This window comes from Numida meleagris, chromosome 17 (genome assembly GCF_002078875.1).
Source record: "Numida meleagris isolate 19003 breed g44 Domestic line chromosome 17, NumMel1.0, whole genome shotgun sequence".
Classification (NCBI taxonomy): domain Eukaryota; kingdom Metazoa; phylum Chordata; class Aves; order Galliformes; family Numididae; genus Numida; species Numida meleagris.
The window spans coordinates 8,163,346-8,180,967 of NC_034425.1; the positions used below are offsets into that span (position 1 = coordinate 8,163,346).

The 17,622-nt window shown below is 46.7% G+C and overlaps 1 protein-coding gene across 1 annotated transcript in view; it reads left to right on the forward strand.

Moving 5' to 3' along the window:
* COPRS (coordinator of PRMT5 and differentiation stimulator) overlaps positions 1–17,622 on the forward strand; it is a 143,854-nt gene that overhangs the window by 100,346 nt on the left and 25,886 nt on the right. The window contains exons 4-6 of the transcript XR_002443735.1: positions 8,680–8,885; positions 12,665–12,777; positions 13,395–13,571. The gene's annotated coding sequence lies outside the window, so the exon portion shown is untranslated. The remainder of the gene's footprint in view (positions 1–8,679; positions 8,886–12,664; positions 12,778–13,394; positions 13,572–17,622) is intronic.

The window sequence follows — 17,622 nt, forward strand, 5'->3', positions numbered from 1 at the left end:
TGCTACTTATAAAAGAGCTTTGGTGAGATGCTTTTCTTTTCCTGGCTGATCATCTGGCTATCGGTCATCTAATATCTGCTTGATTTGTTCTTGTGGTTATCACACACGACTGTCGGGGAGAATGTCCTGGGCTTTCCCTCACCTGGAGCTGCTGCCCTGACCGCAGCCTCCCTTCACGCTGACTGCAGCATCTCCACTCGCCCGGCAGGGTCTGTCCAGGCTGTGCTGTGCCCTCTGCTCCTCCCCACTGCCCACACAGGGCATGGGAGTGCCACAAAACTGGCCCCAAAGGGTTTGCGACATCTTTGACTTGCTGTGCTTTTCACAGGGTCCTTTGCTCTCCACCCTGCACCATTTTCTTCTTTGTGTAGGGCAGAGTTTAATACCCTCTCCTTGTTAAAACCTTGAATTAAAAAACACGGTGTCTTAAAAGGCTTAGGTGGGATGAAGAAGCACAAACCTCTTATACATAGAGCTAACACTAAGTAAGCTTTTCTAAATTATCAGTTAAGTGATGTATTAGCATGAGAGCTCTCCTATCACTCTCATCTGAGCTGGCTTCTCTGAAGAGATATTATAGAATTTGGTTGTACTGACTTCCACTAGGACCTGAGCGTCTAATGCCTTTTTGGTCTTCTAATGTTCCAGACATAATTTCTAAAAACATTTACCACCCTTTCAGGCCAGAACTAGAGCTGGTGTAGGCAGGTGTAGTTTCAGTTGCTTTGGCAGATCTGTGCCAAACTACAGCGGCTGCAAATCTGAAAGCAGCATTTGTCAGCAGGGCGATGCAGAAGACCTTGACTCATTCCAGCACTGTCACTGATTTTCTGTGGGACTTTATCAGCAGCTGTGCTTTCCCACCAAGCCTACCTCATGGTACTTAGAAAATAAGAACTCAGGATAAGGTCTTTTATTATTCTTTTATGCAGAAATTAAATTAAGGGGTTACAGTCGTGCCACTGATGTCAGGCAATGACCCATAATGTCACTTGCACTGCACAGTTCAATGTGAAGAAAGCTTTTCTGCCCCGTGTAGAAGAGACTTGGAGATGAGGGGAAAGCACCTCCATCTTTCTGCTGCCTTGCCATGGCCCTACGTGGTCCCATTTGTGAGATGTTTGTTAGCAGGAGAAGTGCATTGCAGTGTGGATCTTGGGTATCTGGAGCTGCATGGCTCTGTGAAGCAGCAGCTTGTTTTCTTGCACAAGGGTTCTTGTTACACCTGTAAAGACTCATAGGAAAGAAAAGAATAATTTTTGATCTGGAAAATGGAATCTAACATAACCAGTAGTTACATTTTTCTTATTCCCTGGTAGTTTGCCTAAAGGCTGCTTTTAAATAATTCTTGCTTTTCACCTCCTGAGAAATTATCTGTTTGCCTGTGAATTAATTAGGCAGCCTTATGAAAACCCTCCAGAGACTTTGAAAGCTGCTGATCTAACTTTTTAAAATACATAGTGGGCCTGATTCTTAGGCCAGCCAGTGGGAATTCTGCTTTTAACTGTGATAGGAACAGGAACAAGCGTTTTATGTGCAATGCTGCTGAAAAATACTGCTCCCAGTAAATGGTCATAGATGCTGCCCTTTCCATCTGCTTTTCTGTCATCTGTTGCTCTAATATCTTGAGTCCCGTGGTATTGAGGGAGCACGTCCTTTCTTATTGCATCTTCCTTTGGACGGTTCAGTGTGTACCTGTGCTGTTTGTTGAGCAGATGAGTGCAGGGAGCTGGGTGCTCTCTCCGCTGCTATGAGCAATGTGTGACTGATGGCAGGAATGGGGCTGCTGTGCAAGGCTGGGGAAATCAGAGGAGCTCTGCTGGGGTAGCAGTTGTTCCAGGCGTGGCAGTGAGGTGTCAGCTACTCTGGCACTTGCTAACTTAAGTCAGCATCCACCTAGTAAAATACATTTTAACAATATCTTCGTTTTTGTTAGTCTAGAAGGTGAAAATTAATTGTAGACTCATTTATGTGAAAATGATTTTTGGACTTAAATGAACAGCCATTCATTGAGTGAATGGAAAAAGTCTGTACATGTCTGTTTATAGGGTGATTTTAAAACTTTTATTTGATTAAATAGAAAAGCGGGTAGAAGAACTAGAAGAGTTTCCAGGCTCGTAAGTTCTTCAGGAAGCTGGGCTTTATGGCCTGGATGGTCTCTGTCTGTTCTACGTTTCTTTGTTCTCGCATTCCTGACTTCACCTGTTGCCAGTGGCATTATCACCGATACAAGTCAGGACAAGGATTAGATCAAAAGATGCATGAAGAACCAAAAGATGGCTCTGAGTGAGATTTGGAGCTCAGATTAGGAGATCTAAACACCTGTATGTCTTCCAGGTTTGTGTACAGCTAGCATTACACTGAAGGGTTCTCTCAGCTCGGGGAGTGTTCGTGGTCAGCGTGACGTGTGGCAGAGCTGTGTCATGAAGCCATCCTGCTTGCTTTTCTGAGTGACACAGCCTAGAAATGCATGAATTCGCAGCACGGGCCAGAAAAGAAAGACTCATTTCAGGAGTTATGTCAAACCTCATTATTCTGCGTTTTTCTGCTAGCTCTTAGAAATACCAAAAATCCTGTGATTACTGATACCTTTGTTGTTTAAAACTTGCAACCAAACTTCGTACACAGATGTGCTGTACCCCCTCCTGTCCCTCTGTGCTACTTGCCTTTGGGGTGGAGCTGTGCCTTTCATGGGCTCTCCCAGCCCAGCACACAGGCCTGTGTTTGCTCAGCTGCTGCCCTGCTCTGCCAGCACTGCTCGGGGAAGTAAAGGAAGAGTCTGTCACGAGAAAGCCCAGACTGCGAGGAATGTCTTATAGTTATCAGCCTGATGAACTCCAGCTCTCCCTTGAAAATTAAGAGATTTGATGCCTTCTCTGTAAAACTGATAGGAATTTGGAAGGTTCCTGGAGAGCTCAGTGATTTGGGAGGTGCGGGCTCAGGAGCGAACTCCAAAACCAAGTCAGCTCGTCTCCAGGAAAAGTCTATATGGAAAGGAAGGCAAAGCTGAAGGCCCAGAGAGCTGTTCTCTGGCATGTCCTTCTGTCAGCTGCTGTCAGAAATTTTAATTGTTTGCTAATGCACATTTTATACCCTGTAGTTTTGCTAGCTCAAATGACTTTCTAAGACAGAGAGGTTGGTTACTTGTGTTCCTGGCATCAGCTTGGTCTTCCATGTCAGTCTGCCCTGGGAGGTTTTATAAGTCAGCGTACTCTCCCTGCTCTCTATCAAGCCTGAATTTCCAGTCAGGAAAAAAAAAACATTTTTCTGGGCAAAATCCAAAGACTTACAGCTTTATTTACAGTTTAGTGACCATCTACAAAAATGCAGCTCATCACTGGCAGTGCCTTGGTTGTATTTCCACTTCCTAGCTTAGTGAGGCTCTTTACAGTGTTATCAGCAGAAGAAATAAAGGACCAAGGTGGAACTACAATTACAGTCAATGGCAAAACTCCTACGGACTTGAGTGGACCAGCATTTTACTTAGTACTTTATGCAAGGAGCTCAAAGCACATTAGTGCAAGGGCAGCTTTGTGGGCTCTGGCAGTACCCAAGGTACCTTTCCTGTGCTGATAAAATGCAGTTCAGTCTTTGTCACCTACGTCACTATTTTCTGTCTTCAGGCTTCTGCCTTCTTTATGGCTCTTGGATGTTATTTTGCTTCCTTCTAGCTCTGAATCTGAAGGATGTTTGTGGACTTTCCCATGGCCACAAAAGAGGATCAGGATTTGAATTCGTAGATTGGGTCAGGGTTGAAATCTGTAGGCCGGCACTCATTCTGAGCCAGCAGGTCACTGAGAATTAACAAATTATACAGTTAATAGAAGAAATGGAAGGATCCTTCTGTTCTCTCCACACAGCAGCTTTCTTTGCCCTCCACCCAGTTAAGTTGTGAAATTCTGGGCAGATTGTATGTACATACGCCCACCATGCCTGCTATATAAAGACACACACATAGGCATACATAAACACCCTGCACGAGCATGTACTTCACATGGTACACAGGTTTGGTAATATTTCCAGCAATTAACCTCCCTGTTTCTGAGTTTGTACAGATTTCTGTCTAATCTCCAGGAAGATTATTTCTTTCTCTATCCTGAGTGCCAGTGATATGCAAAGGCCAAACTGCATTGCACGCTGCCCTTTGGGAACAGACTCCTGCTTAAAAGCCTTCCAGATCTTGGCTATCACAGGAGACTATATTTGGAAGGATGGGAAAGCAACATGAGAGGCACATGGAGCAAAAGCGATGAGCATCAGCAGTTTCCTACAAGTAAACAGTTTCAATTCTCTACCTGTTGTATTCACCGGTCTTGTAAACAGGATCTGACTACAGTAACATAGCAAAGCAGGAGGCCTAAACCTGTCCTCTTCTGTTGCAGTTTTGTTAGAAACTGCCAGTAGGCTCATGTCAGCCATTCTGTTTCATCCTGCTGTGATCCACCACTGCAACGTTTGCATTGTCCCCGCAGAGTCTTCTGCTTTGCTGGAAGAGAAAAGTCACCCGCCTCACTTCTTGCACTTGCAGGGATGTACAAAAGAAGAACTTAGTTGTCTGGGATCAGGAGTGTTACAAATCACGCCAAGCCTGTCCTCTGCATTTTGGAGAACAGGACACTTCTGTCCATGTGTTTTTATTCTGGTCACTGAGAGGCTGACAGCTCTGGCTGCGGTTTTTCCTGACCTGTTCAGAAGAGAGCTGTGTGATCTGGAAACTGATGGTGCAGTCTTGTCTGATAGCATCTGCTTTCCCTGAATAATTGTGGACATTTCCACTTCTCCTCTCCTCCCTCCGAGCACCTTGCAGTCATAAATTGCAATGCTAGAGCAAATGGAGTCATGCTTAGGGAATGATCTCCCCTCCGAAGGTGAATCCTGATACCTGACGTATGAGAACACCAGGCACATGCTAAAAATTCCTTGCTAATTTAGGTTGCTAGTTCATCAAAAACATCCTCCCAAACATGCACAGGATGTATTAAGTTATGGTGTAGTAAGCGATCAGTTTGTCGTACTGACATTTCTGCTCCTTGCCTGGACTTCATTATCTTTCTCAAGAAATCAGATCTGTTAGTATCACCCGGCCATAAATTTGTGTAACTGGAAACCTCTCCCCAGGCAGACAAACATATGAGGACAACTGAGCATTGCTGTTCTCTGAAGGCTGATGTATAAATACATACTGGACAGACTAACACCGTCTCTTCCCTGTCTCAGGTCCAATGAAGTCTTAGCCTCCAGGTCTTTTTTTTTTTTTTTTCCTGTTTGAGCCTTGGCCCAGTCACATTTTTGCATGGGCACATAGTGAGTTATGAATTGGATTATCTTTTGGGGCTATCAGATGAGGACATTTAATGATGTGTAAGTCACCTTATGGTGTTACCTTGCTATTTATGGTTCTGCTTCATCCAGCAGCAGGGAAGGTTCCAGCTGTGTCAGAACGCCATCCCCACACACGCTGTTGCTTTGGTGACTTACAGAGCAGAAACAAAAAGTACTTATAAGCGAAACTTCCTGTGTGTTGCATCACCCAAGCAGGTAGATGCTGCTGATGGTAAAACTTTTCACGTTCCTTCAGTTGTCTCATCAAGTTCTTGAGGGGCTATGAGCAGCACAATAGCTCTGAGTCTAGGGCTGGCTTCTTGGTGCGGTGTTACGCCATGCAGCGTGCGGCTGGAAGCCACTTAGGACAAGGAAGGAGCATCCAGGCTGAGCTCCTGCTGATGTTATCATGGGCCAAAAATGGATTGCAGTTGATGAAACTAGTAGTAGAGATTCTCATGGTGCAATAATTTGCCGTAGTCACTAGTGTTATCTTTAAAAGGCAATGCAATGGGTAATCATTTACTAGGCACCAGATGCTCTTGGACTTTCTTAGGAGGCTAATTTTGAGGCCTGATTTCAAAATGTCGAGGTGAATTTTGACATTTGCTATAACTATTGTTAAGGAAAATCTGTATAAACAGTCTCCTGTGTTTTGCAGAGATCGTGGCAGTCCGTATTCTGTTTTATCTGGTTTCGTACCAAGGCATTATCACACACGATTGTCTCTTATTTGCAATCTTGGCTCATTAAAGTGGTAATTAGATAAGGTGGGTTATTGTCTTTGCCTTGAGGGATCTCTCCTGGGCTGATATATTGGCACTGTGGACAGACCAGTGGATGTGCTCCTGTTCTCAGCGAGTGCTGCGGCACGTCCCGTGCTGTGATTGATGGGCCCCCGCCTTGCACACAGCCTGCCAGCCCCAGCGCCGTGCGTGCACTTGGCAGGGTCCTCCAGGGCGTGTGCTGGGAAAAGGCTGGGGCAGGTGGGAGGGTTGGGAGGGCTTCTGAGAAGCCCCTTGGTGGCAGTGTCCCCTGCCTCCTCACAGGCACGGGTGGGAGCTCCTAAGAGGAAAAGCAGCTGGGGAAGGTTGCAGAGGTCCAGGTGGACATCCTGGATAAGCTTCCCTCAGGGAGGAATCAGGATTGTACGTGCAGAGTTGAGGGGGGTTATTTCAACCTAGCAGCAAGGCTCCAGCCAAGTGCCTTGAAGGGACCCAGGAGATGGAAGTGCCCCTTCCCAGCAGCACAAGTCTGGTGTCTCCCCACGGACACAAGGCAAGTGTGAGGGATGTCCCAGAGCAATGGCAGAGCTGGGCCCTGCACGGGAGGCAGTGCTGCTGAGCTTGGCTGTCCTGGGAGCGCTGCAGGGCGGGTACCTGCGTGGGAGCTCCTGTCCCATCATGTTCTCTGCCTGCTTGAGAAACCTGCCTACAATCCTGCCCAGCACTCCAAACAGTGTTTTCCACACAAGTCTGGCTTGGAGATTAATTAGTAGCATACAGCATGTATTATATATTACAAGTAAAAGTATTTTTGGAGTCAGAATGCTGATAAAGAGCTATTTCTGGGGAGGGCAGCAGAAGCAGTCCCCGTGAACTCAGGGCTGTTGCAGGGTGTGCAGCACAGCCGCTGCAGGAGGCAGGAAAACGCAGCAGCCAGCCCCTTCCCGAGATCCCCAAAGTGATGGCAAAGCTCTGCCTGCTCCTCCCTGGTGGTAAAAAGACAAGATAAATAATTAATAATTATCTGAGTCTCAATGTGACTGCTAAATAATTTTCAGTTCAATGTTATGTAAATTTTAAGTGATCTTTTTTTTTTTTTTTTTTTAACTGGGCATGCATAATAAAATAACTAGGGTGATTAATTTTTCACCCTCAGAGTTTAATTAAGAGCATTCAGGATGTTTGGGCTGATACACCATCCTATAAATCACAGCCCAAGCTGCTGGAAAATCACTGCCTGGCTTTCGGATCAGATGGTGCCGTTCTGGGGGAGGGAGCCTTACTCATAGATACTCACCCAAGCTGTCTTCATCAGGAAGGCTCTTTGGTCCTTAGGACATCGGAATGATATATACTGGTTATTAACACATGCAATTAAATGTGTGCTTTTCTGTGCTTAAAATTAAGGAATAGAGTCACTCCATCCTCTGTATTCCCGTGTAAACCATTTTTGAAATAACAACAGTGTGGCTCTTGGAATAAATGGCGTTGGTTTGCATCAGCCTAATCCACCTTAAAAGAAAGAAACTAAACTGTCTAAAGGAATAAAGTAAATAGTATCAAGTCACATTTTATTCCAGAATAAATGTGTCCAGGTGTGGCGTTTTACAGGAGTAGCTGTTGTGCGTGAGTGCACAACCTGTCTGTTGGAATCACGCCTCAGGCTCGGACACGCCTGTGCTTCCCAGCCTCAGCAGAAGCACGGTGAGGGCACCACAGGGCAGTGGTGATTATGATTATTATAATTGCAGCTTCTGCAGAGACATCAGAGCTCTTCCAAAACCCTGTGAGTCCAGCACCAGAGAGTTGCTTTCCAGCTCGAATGCAGTTTTCGTAGCGTGGAGCAGATTTAGCAGCGTGCTGATATCCTGGGAAAAAAAATTGTTGGGAAAATGTGTCCTGCAGGATTGTTCCTGGGATGCAAAGTTTTCTCTTTGGTTTTCCTCGGTGTCTTTCATGTGTCTGGGCTGTGCTCACCTCCAGCTTTGCCCACAGGTTAGCGCAAGTCTGCAGGATGTGTCGGTACACAGGATGGACCCTGACTCATGGGGAAAGCATGTTTGGAAAACGTTGCCATACTCCTACAAATGCTTGTTTTGCTTTTCTGTGAGAATTTATTTTTCCATTTTAAATAAATCAAGAGTTTAGCAATAAAAGCTAATGCTGACAGGAAATGGCGCAGGTGAGCCCTATAGAATTTCACACTGTGTTTGTGAACAGAAACCCTTTTCAGGAGAGTCAGCTGGGTTTGGAAAAAGGAAAAAAAAAAAAGAGGTGGAAAGCAGTTTCTGTGATGCTCAAAAGGTCAGAGTGGAAGGGCCATCTTGCTGAGCCTCCGCAGTTACTCTTGCAATTCCAGAGTTACCAAAACAGAAGAGGATGCTGCTCTGGAGTACACATTCCCAAATTCTGCCATTTTAATCCAGAACATATCATGTCTTTGTTCCAATTCTGTTGTAAGCAGGGGAGGAATTTAGTGGTAGCTCTTCTGCTTTAAATTCACACCAGTTAACTGTCAATGATAGGCAGTTTCTGTTTTTTTCTTTCATTTTCGTTGCTGTAAATCCAGAATAACACTGCTGAAATAAGCCAGTAGTTTTCAGTAATAGCTACAACTGGTTTCGTTTCACAGGAATGACTTTGGATTTTACCATGTGCACCTGGCCCAGATGTGAGAAGAAAAGGCCTGAGTTAAGCAGACAGAACCACCCCTCGACTGCAGCATCTTTGGCAGCACTGCAGCAATGTGATGGGCAGCAGCTCCCACTGTGGCATCAGGAAGAACTGAGCATCACAGGAACGATTAGCATCTGATTTAGCAGCCAGAGCAGGATCTAGGTGGGTTCTTGCATTAAGGAATTGCTTCTGGAGGCTGGGAAGGTTGGGGTTGCTCCCCACACTCTGTGAGGCTGGCACCCAGCTCCTCAAGCCTTTTTGTGTCCGGGGAACGCAGGCTCCATCCCAGGGGCATCTGAGGAGCTTATGTCTTCTGACATTAAAGGAAATGCAGGGATAGAAGCATGCCCCTACAGTCAAGCATCTTGCTTTAAATGTGGGTATTGTAAATGACTTTAGGCATACCCTAATTTTTTCTCAAAACTGAGAAACGGTTTAATCCTCCTAAGAAATCCATCAGAGGCTTGTGGTTTGTGCTGGAGAAAATGGCCAACTGCTGGATGGATCTCTTCTGTAAGAATGTGACTTGCTCTGCTCTTGGTGACTAAACTCCTCCGTTGTGTGAGTTCAGATGTCAGTGCGTAATGGAGCTTGGGACCTTTGTGCCGGAGCGGCTGTGAGCAGTGCTCCATCCCCAGCCATCACCCCAGCAGCACAACAAACCCTGGCAGCCTGGGCTTTTACATCCCAGTCCTGTAGCTCGGTGGAATCGCAGCTGATGGAGATGGTTGAGCCACAGGAAGAATAAATTTCGTGTTCTGTTAGGAAGAGGTCTCTGCTGTAGCTCCATAACCTATTCTGTTCCCGGGGCAATTGAGCTGCATGCCGTGCTACACAGCCACCTCCCGTTCCAGGCCCTGTGCTTCCCCACAGCTCAGACCCCAGCAGCTCTGCCTTTCCCTGGCGTTTGGCTCCTCCCCAAGGAGAGTTCTTAGTTTCAACGCTTCTGAATTTTAAATCCTGGATGCAGATTCTGGCTTTGATGCTTGGTGATTTATTGCTCTCTGAAGCACCACGCTGATTTCTGCAGCCTCTTGCAGAGCCCCCTCCTCTCCCGCGCAGGTAACGCGCTCCAGCACGGAGGAGGGACAGAGGCTGCGAGTCCTCCCCAGCAGCACACCCTCTGCAGCCTGTTTGCAGGCAACAGCTTCTGAGATTTTAATTCCTATTGTTGACTTTCCGGTCCCTTTCTTCAGCTTTTTAAATTTCCCTTTATTGTTTTAGTCTGTCTGCAAATATATTTGTTTTTCTTCCAAAAAGCCTTCCCTTGCTCAATTAGCAAGAGAGCTCTTTGTAGAGTGCTGTAGCTCTGGTCTTGGCATCGCTAAGTGCTCCTGGAGCGCTGGCTCCTCCCCAGAGAGGATTTACCCCTGCAATCCTTGAGCTGGGTATTGCTGTGCGCCTGCTGCAATATTGCTCTGCGGTGTCTTGCAGAAAAGGAGCTTTTGTGGCAGAGAGGTTTAAGTGTGTTGCCACAAATCAGGGCAATCCATACTGTCTCAGGATAAGATCTTAACTGCAGTTTTGATCCCTGCCCTATTGGGTCAGTAGCGTGTTTTCCCCACACATGGGCTCTTTCACCATCCAGATTTTTTATTGGCTTTTGTCTTACTTCATGGTGTTGCCGCTTTGTTTGGAGCAGAGGTTACGAGGATACAAGTTGGACCTCTCGCACGTTGGGAAGCAGGGTGGCTGCTGCCTCTTGTAACGCCAGCAAACCCTGGGCGGTTTGTGTGCCAGCCCAGCAGCGCTGAGCCCAGCCTGGGCAGGCAGCAGCCAGCAGGGCCCGGGCACAGCCCGCAGAGGGGGCTGCCAGGCATCCCTGCCTGCCCTGTGCCAGCCTTCCTGAGGACCCTGGGAGCAAACCTTGCCCAAGGGGCTGCAGAGTACTCTGCCATTAGATCCGCATTCAGTCTTCGCCTGGACACAAGATAAAGATTTTTTCCTCCCAGGGCTTGTGGCACTTTATGTTGCTATTTTCCCTGTTTTAGCAGTCTGTTTAAGCTGTGAGTTTTCCTTTACCAGACGAGGGCTAAAGCCTAGTAGAAAACTGCTTATAATGCTGCTTACAAAATCTTCATAGAGTTCAGGGGCTGTTTCAGCAAGTCATTCCCAAACAGTTCTCTGCTGTATATTGGCCCTCTGTGATTCCTTACCCGCTCTTCGTGCTATGGTGTGTGCCTGGGCTGGGCCGGCAGACTTGCAGCATCCCAGGCTCATTAGCCACCACGTGTGACTGAACACCGTGACTTTGTGAGTGTCCTGAGCACAGGGTAAATATTAGGACAGCTTCTGGAGCCTTGCAGCCTGGCTGACCTGCCTTGGCCTAAAGGTTGGGCAGGACTCGCTTTGCTTTTTCAAGGCTGAAATTGCTCTGGTGTTGGAAGCTGGTACGGTCATCTATTTCCTAGGGCCCATCTCCCACAAGATCCTGTGGGCTCCTTTGAAGCCTCTGCCCTGTGTGGGTGGGAAAGCTCATGGGCTTGTTCCTGGCACAGGGTTGACATTTGCCCTTGCTGGAGCCGGGAGCTGTAGGAGTTGGTTATTTGCTTTGGGTGATTGATCACATCTGTATGGCACATAGCACTGCGCTGCAAAATGGCCCTTTCATGTGTCACACTGACTCACAGTGTGACCTGATGTAAATGTAAGGGTATATTTAACAACTGAAATTTACAGAGAACTGCGTTACTTTTCTTTTCTTGGAGCAAAAGGCCCTTGGCAGCTGGTGGAACGGGGCACAGTGCCCTGCAGGGCACAGGGGGACCCTCGTGATGGCTGTGGGAGCTGTGCCATTAGCTGCCAGAGCATTCCTCATTTGCCCCCTTCAAAATCTGGGTGACTTATTGGTAGGAATTAGAATCTAAATGGATCAGGCCCTATGTCTCCCTTTCTCCACCTGCCTTTTTCTGTTTTGCTTATATACATGGTTTGCCTTTTACTTCATTCAGCACCCAGCCCAAAGTGAGGTCTTTGCATTCCCACTGGAGTCATTAGCTGCTTGCTAAGCATTAACGCTGGGACTGTGGAGTGGAGAAACCCAACTGGCTGTCTGGCATGGTGCCTGCTGCGGCTGCAGAAATGGAGGTACAGGAGGGTGGGCTTTATCCCATCAACACCTCCCTATCACTGCTGAAGTGATGCTACCCTTACACGTCAACACTGAAACGTATCGCTGCTGCACATAGCCCATTTACTGGCAACAAATGCCACAGTGAAAGATGCCCTTTAATTAATGCACTTCATAACAAATCATCTGAAAATGGATCTGTGCTTGGAGCCAGGCACTCCTGTATCTGCTGGGGGGCTGCCTGTGTGAGCAAGGCTCCTTTTGTGCATCATTTGCAGGGTTGGGTCCTGGGCATTTAGCTTGGGATGACAAAATTGGTTTCTGGATGTGCGGTCTCAGACCGTGTGTCAGATGTTACTGTGAAGAAACCAGTGCCTTGCACACCAAAGCTGTTTCCGAGCAGGCCTGAGCTGCAGAGCAATGCTGGCTGGGCTTGGATGGGAGCTGACACGCTCTTGCATGATTCCCATGATCCCAGAGCAGAAATGTGTAGGAACTGCAGGCTGACAATGAGCGGGTGAGGTATACCTGAGCTCCTTTCCCATCATGAGAGAAGGGAAAAATGATCTTGTGCTCAAATCTTCGTGTTAAAATGAATTCTCAAGTGTCTCAGGAAACTGAAAACAGCCTTGCCTGGAGTGGTGAGCGACGTGCCTTGCTCTGTGCAGGATTTAGTGCTTCTCTTAGCACCAGTGAAATCTGGCTGCATGCACCTTGGGCAGAGCCAAGGCACAGTACTTGGCACCCGTATTTGTCAGTGCTATTACCCTGAGTCCTGCCTGGGGCTGGGCTGAAGAAAACAGATGATCCATCATCTAGTGCTTGTTTGTCCAGCTCTGCTGACTGCAGCAAAATGCTTTTGTTTTGCCAGGGAAGCTCGAGTGTTTCATGCACAGGCCAGTCCCACGAACTCTGAGGATGGAGGCACTGATGGGAATGTGTCACTGCATTCCCCCCAGGAGCGCTCCCCATGCACCGCAGAGGGTACGTTGTCCCTTTCTACCCTGTAACAGACACCATAACTGAGAACTCTGCTGTACAGATGTGGTAACTCCATATGACTCCTGTATATAAAACAGCACAAAATCCCCTTGTGCAGCTCCGGTCCCATGGTGAGTCCCAGCCGTGCAGATTGCCTCACTCAGCACTCACTGCTGTCAGGCCATTGCCCTTCCTTTAAGCAAGTACAGGTGTGACCTTGCCCATGAGAACGGGACCAGCACATGGATCCACAGGCTGTGACTTGCCACTGGGGACTGGGAGTACCACAAGAGCAGGGAGAACAGCTGATTTCAGTGTAAGAGTTATGCAGAAAAACTGAAGAAAAGCAGTGTTTGTTTGAGATTGATCAGAACCATCTTTTTTTTCAGTGTTTTCTGGAAAAAGAAACACAAACCTCAAACCCTGCTAAAGGAAATCATATTTTAGTTTGAAGCAAAATTTCATGTTATTTTGAAATGCTCCTCTAGTTTTCAACCTTTTTTATTTGAAAAGTCAAAACGAAGTTTCATTTTGACACGGAAAGTTGAAATGTTTTGTTTTGCAAATGTCAGAGCAAAATAGCTCAGCCTCTTGATCATTTTCCCTTTTTTCTAAACCAGAGCCAATGCTGTAAATCCCATCCTGGTGGTCTGTTGTCGCACCTTGCCCCTGGGACGACGGTCTGTGAGAGGATGCTGGAGCCCTGATCCTGACACTGCATTGCATGGCGTGCTGAGCCTTGGAAATTTGGGCTGGGAGGGCTCTTTGGGACTCCAGTGTTCAGAGACGCTTGCAAGGTAAGGGCAGGATGCAGAGGACCCTGAAACCAGTGGGAGGGTGTGTGCTGACTTCAGGCTGTTCTCGGCATGGTCAGGGTGAACACGTGTGTGAGCAAGCGAGGCCCTGTCTGCCTGCTTGTGTTTTTTGCCAATGATGAGTTATGAACGTATTTCAAAATGTCATTCAGAAGTGGTGGGAGGAACTTGTTTCTCGGCTTGAGAGAGCAGTTGGGTTTGGTAGCAGAAAGCCTGTCAAATAGTAAGCCAGAAAGTTGGAGATTTTGAGGCGAAGTACAGAGAAGCAGTTGTACACGTTGGAGTCAGTCACAGCGCCTGCTTATTGCTCTGCATCTCAGTGGTGAGGGTTAATGGGGATGAGGATGTGTCAGCCCTATGCCAGGTACCGGATTTCAGCCTGCAGCAGCACCAGCTTTTGCAGTTTGACCACAAATTTTGTTACAGTTGTTTTTCAAAGCTCTGATTCCTCGAATCCTGTAATTATGTGCAAGTTTCAGCGTTCTTTAAAATTGAAGGTAAATTGTCAACTCTTTGATTGTATAGAATAGCCTGAAAACAACCAAGAAGTTTTGAAAGGAAAAGAGGCAAGCTGAGGAAACCTGAAATTACTTCTCTTTGAATTCTCAAGATTTGTAAGGCAAACTCGTGATTTTGCGGCCCAGGACAGGCCTGCTAAATGTTTGGTATTGGCAATGCTGTGTTTATTTTCCATGCTTGGATTTCTGCATGGCTTTATGCACTTTATGAAAAATACAGTATTTTATTTTATTTTTAAAGGAAGCAGATAGCTTTGCTGGATGATCTCCAAACCAGACTGTAACATACAATAAAAATCCTATAGTGCACTGTTACAGACTACAGCAGGATAAGATGTTACTTTACCAGCACAAAAACCAGGCACGTTACAGAGGAAGGGAATTACATGATGTATTGCTTGTATTTATGGCCAAAAGAAAAGGAAAAAAAATACATACTGCGTGTGTATACTGCATAGAGAAATTACAGAACAAAATTTAATTAGATCTTTATAAATGAAAGCCACATATGCGGATTTATGAGATGTTTATTTCTCAGCCTTCAGAAAGATGGCTGCCTTCACTTTGAAAACCAATCATTTGCAGACATCAGGTCTGTAATTCAGGAACTGACACAACCAGAGGTTTGTGGATTTGAGTGTGGCAAATGCCAGTCCCAACATATCTCTGTTTCAGAGGCAAATGTTGGAATTCCCAGTGGAGGAGGCGGGGAAGCTCGCTGCAAAATGCATCTATAACAATTTTTTTTTCCCCAAGGTGTGTAATTATAAAGATTAAGTTGCTTGTTCTGTTAATTAAGAAACAACATGTAGTTATGACTGAAGAGAAAACGAATGATTTTTATAGGGTACATCTAAATGTTCCCCTCCCTAAAGGGAATGCTTTATGTTATATTTGCAAAAAGTATGTGATTAGCACCAAAATCATGAGTGAGGATTAAAAGCAAGTGGAACAGGGATCTCATGACTGGGTCAAGATTTAGCTAAACAAGCATATTAAAGACTAGATTGTGATGCCTTTACTCACGCTAATGAAGTGTCAGTCTTCCTGAATCACACTGGTACACCACAGACTTCCACTTCTTTGCCCCACTACTGAGAGCAAGTTGCAGACCTGGTTTTCTCTGCTCCCTAAGCAGCTTTGGAGGTCGGTGCCTAAATGACTCCTGAGAACAGGAATTCACGCGTGCTTTCTTGATGTGGTTTAAGCTGCATTATAGTTTTCTGCTGCTGGAAGAGGGAGATCCTGTTCTCCCATCTGCCTCCCACCTTCCAGCTGTGTGGGTTCTGATGTAAAGCCTTCAGCTTCTGCATGGACACCTCGGCTGCTGAACACAGCGCAGCATGTGCTTTCCTGATACCACTTCTTCCTTTTTGCACAGTCCCAGAGTTGCCTCCAGCTGCCACAGGGTTCTGCAGGAAATAAGGATACAGGTACTAGCCACCAGCTAACCAGGAATGTTACCTGGAAAGTCTTGATCAAAGCCCTGGAGGAAGGTGGTGGGAGAGGGTGAAGTTGGGCACCAGGCTTTCCTTTTACGTCTCTAAACAAAAACAACTTCAAAAGAACACGTCTGTTCCATTTATAGAAACAGGGGCTCATCTAGAGAGAGAACGAGAGCTACTAGAGTTTTTAGCCACATCTAAATGAAGATGAAATTGGATTTCAGACATTAAAGTAGGACCCATGAAGCGCTAAGTGCAGCAGGAGTCTGGCTGGAGAGTGCAGTCTGCTGCTGACCGAGGAAGACAGCAACAACTGATCTGACTTCAGAGAAAGAAATTCATGGCTGTAACTGGTTTAGCATCTGCCATGGGGGATGTAAAAGGCCACAGTGGGTCAGTAGTTCAGTTTTGCATCTAGTACTAAAGACAGGTTTATTTCACCTCTTGTGAAGATTGATTTGTGTCTCTTACTACGGAGCCTTCGCGTCACGTGGCCCTGATTTCCTGAGAAGGGAGAGGTTGGACAAGGCAGCTCTCCTGGAGCGGGGCTGGCACTAGATGATGGCTCTGTCTCTGTGATATTGAAAACAGACATCAAGGCGCTTCTCACTAACACATTCTGTCAATGCTAGAGAGTTGTCATGTGGGGAGCAAACACTGAGTGAAGCAAAGGAAGTATTTACAATTTGCTGCCGTGAAAGGAGACAAGATAAATCAATAGGAACTAAATTAGCACAGCCAGCGGTCCTCACGCCTACTTTGGAAACTCTATTAAAATCCATGGCCTAGAATTTGCAGGAGGGATTACATGCATGTTAGAGGGAGCTAATGTAAGTGACACCCACTTCTCAAACTGCCTGAAAACACTCACTGCAGAATGAGCTGCCAAGGACCGGAGTTCTACTCAGTGTTTGCTGGCTGTCGTTGGCCTCAGATAAATGCACTGGGAGGGGAATAGTGGGGGAGTCAATCAGAAGATAACACCGAGTAGCGCTCAGTTGCATAACGTGACAAGAGGTCATTTTTAACTAAAGCAGAACATATGTCTCTGTACGTGGGCATCGTTAGAAGCATGATGGCCCAATGAGAGTCCAGAGAGAGATATCTGAGAACAGCAGACAGGAACGAGATCTGACGAGTACCTCATGTGATCGAGTTGGTTGTGTTATTGTGCTGCTCTTGGCTGACCTTTTTCATTCAACTGGAAGGATATCTTTCCTAGGCTTTTGCTGAACTTCGCAGATTTATGACAGCATCCCACAGATACGCTGTGGCACAAGACAAGTTGCTAAAAGTCAGGTTGAGGTGGCTGGGCTTGCAGAAATCTGTTTATTGGTGTAGTGAGTGTGGTGTTCTCAGGAAGAGCACAAATGTGTGTATGCAGTCAATCTCAGACACTGGGTTCATTGTAGCACAGAGCAGGCTCAAGTCTCCCGGGGTCACACGCGTATTGTAGGGTTGATCCCTGCGTATGTGATAAATCAAGTGCTTCCAAAATCCAACCTGCTACTTGCAGGCTGGCTGCTGGACATCCAGGGATCCTGGGCGGGTGTACGGAGCCCTCTACTTCTGCTGGGCAGAACTGGGAGGAGAAAAAAAGTATCTGGGAAAACCTGAACATGTGGCAGCTCTGTGCAAAAGAAATACCACTGCCAGTGCATTCATTCCTGGTTCCCTGACTCTTTCAGAGCACCTTCAGCAGAATGTCCTGCTTTTCTGGTAGTGACAACGCTGGTAAAGTCCCCTGGGAAGGGGAAGGAGAGTGTCTGTCACTGCAGAGCTGCGGGCTTGCAGGGGAAGGAGGGCTGGCTTGGGGCTGGCTGCACAGCAGTGGAGTTTTCAGCTCTGCCCTTTTCCAGAGCTTCCCACAGAACTGGGTGCACGTAGGCTCTGGCTCTGCACTTTGGGAAGGACATGGACCTCAGTTACTTACCCAGCGCCTGCCAGAGGAGCTGCAGGAATGAACTAGTCTGGTCCTGCACTGGTTTGGCAGCTTTCCATGGAGGAACATGGGCTTCACACGAGAGCAGGAAGGCACCACTCGACAGAAGTTTCTGCCAGTCCTGGTGA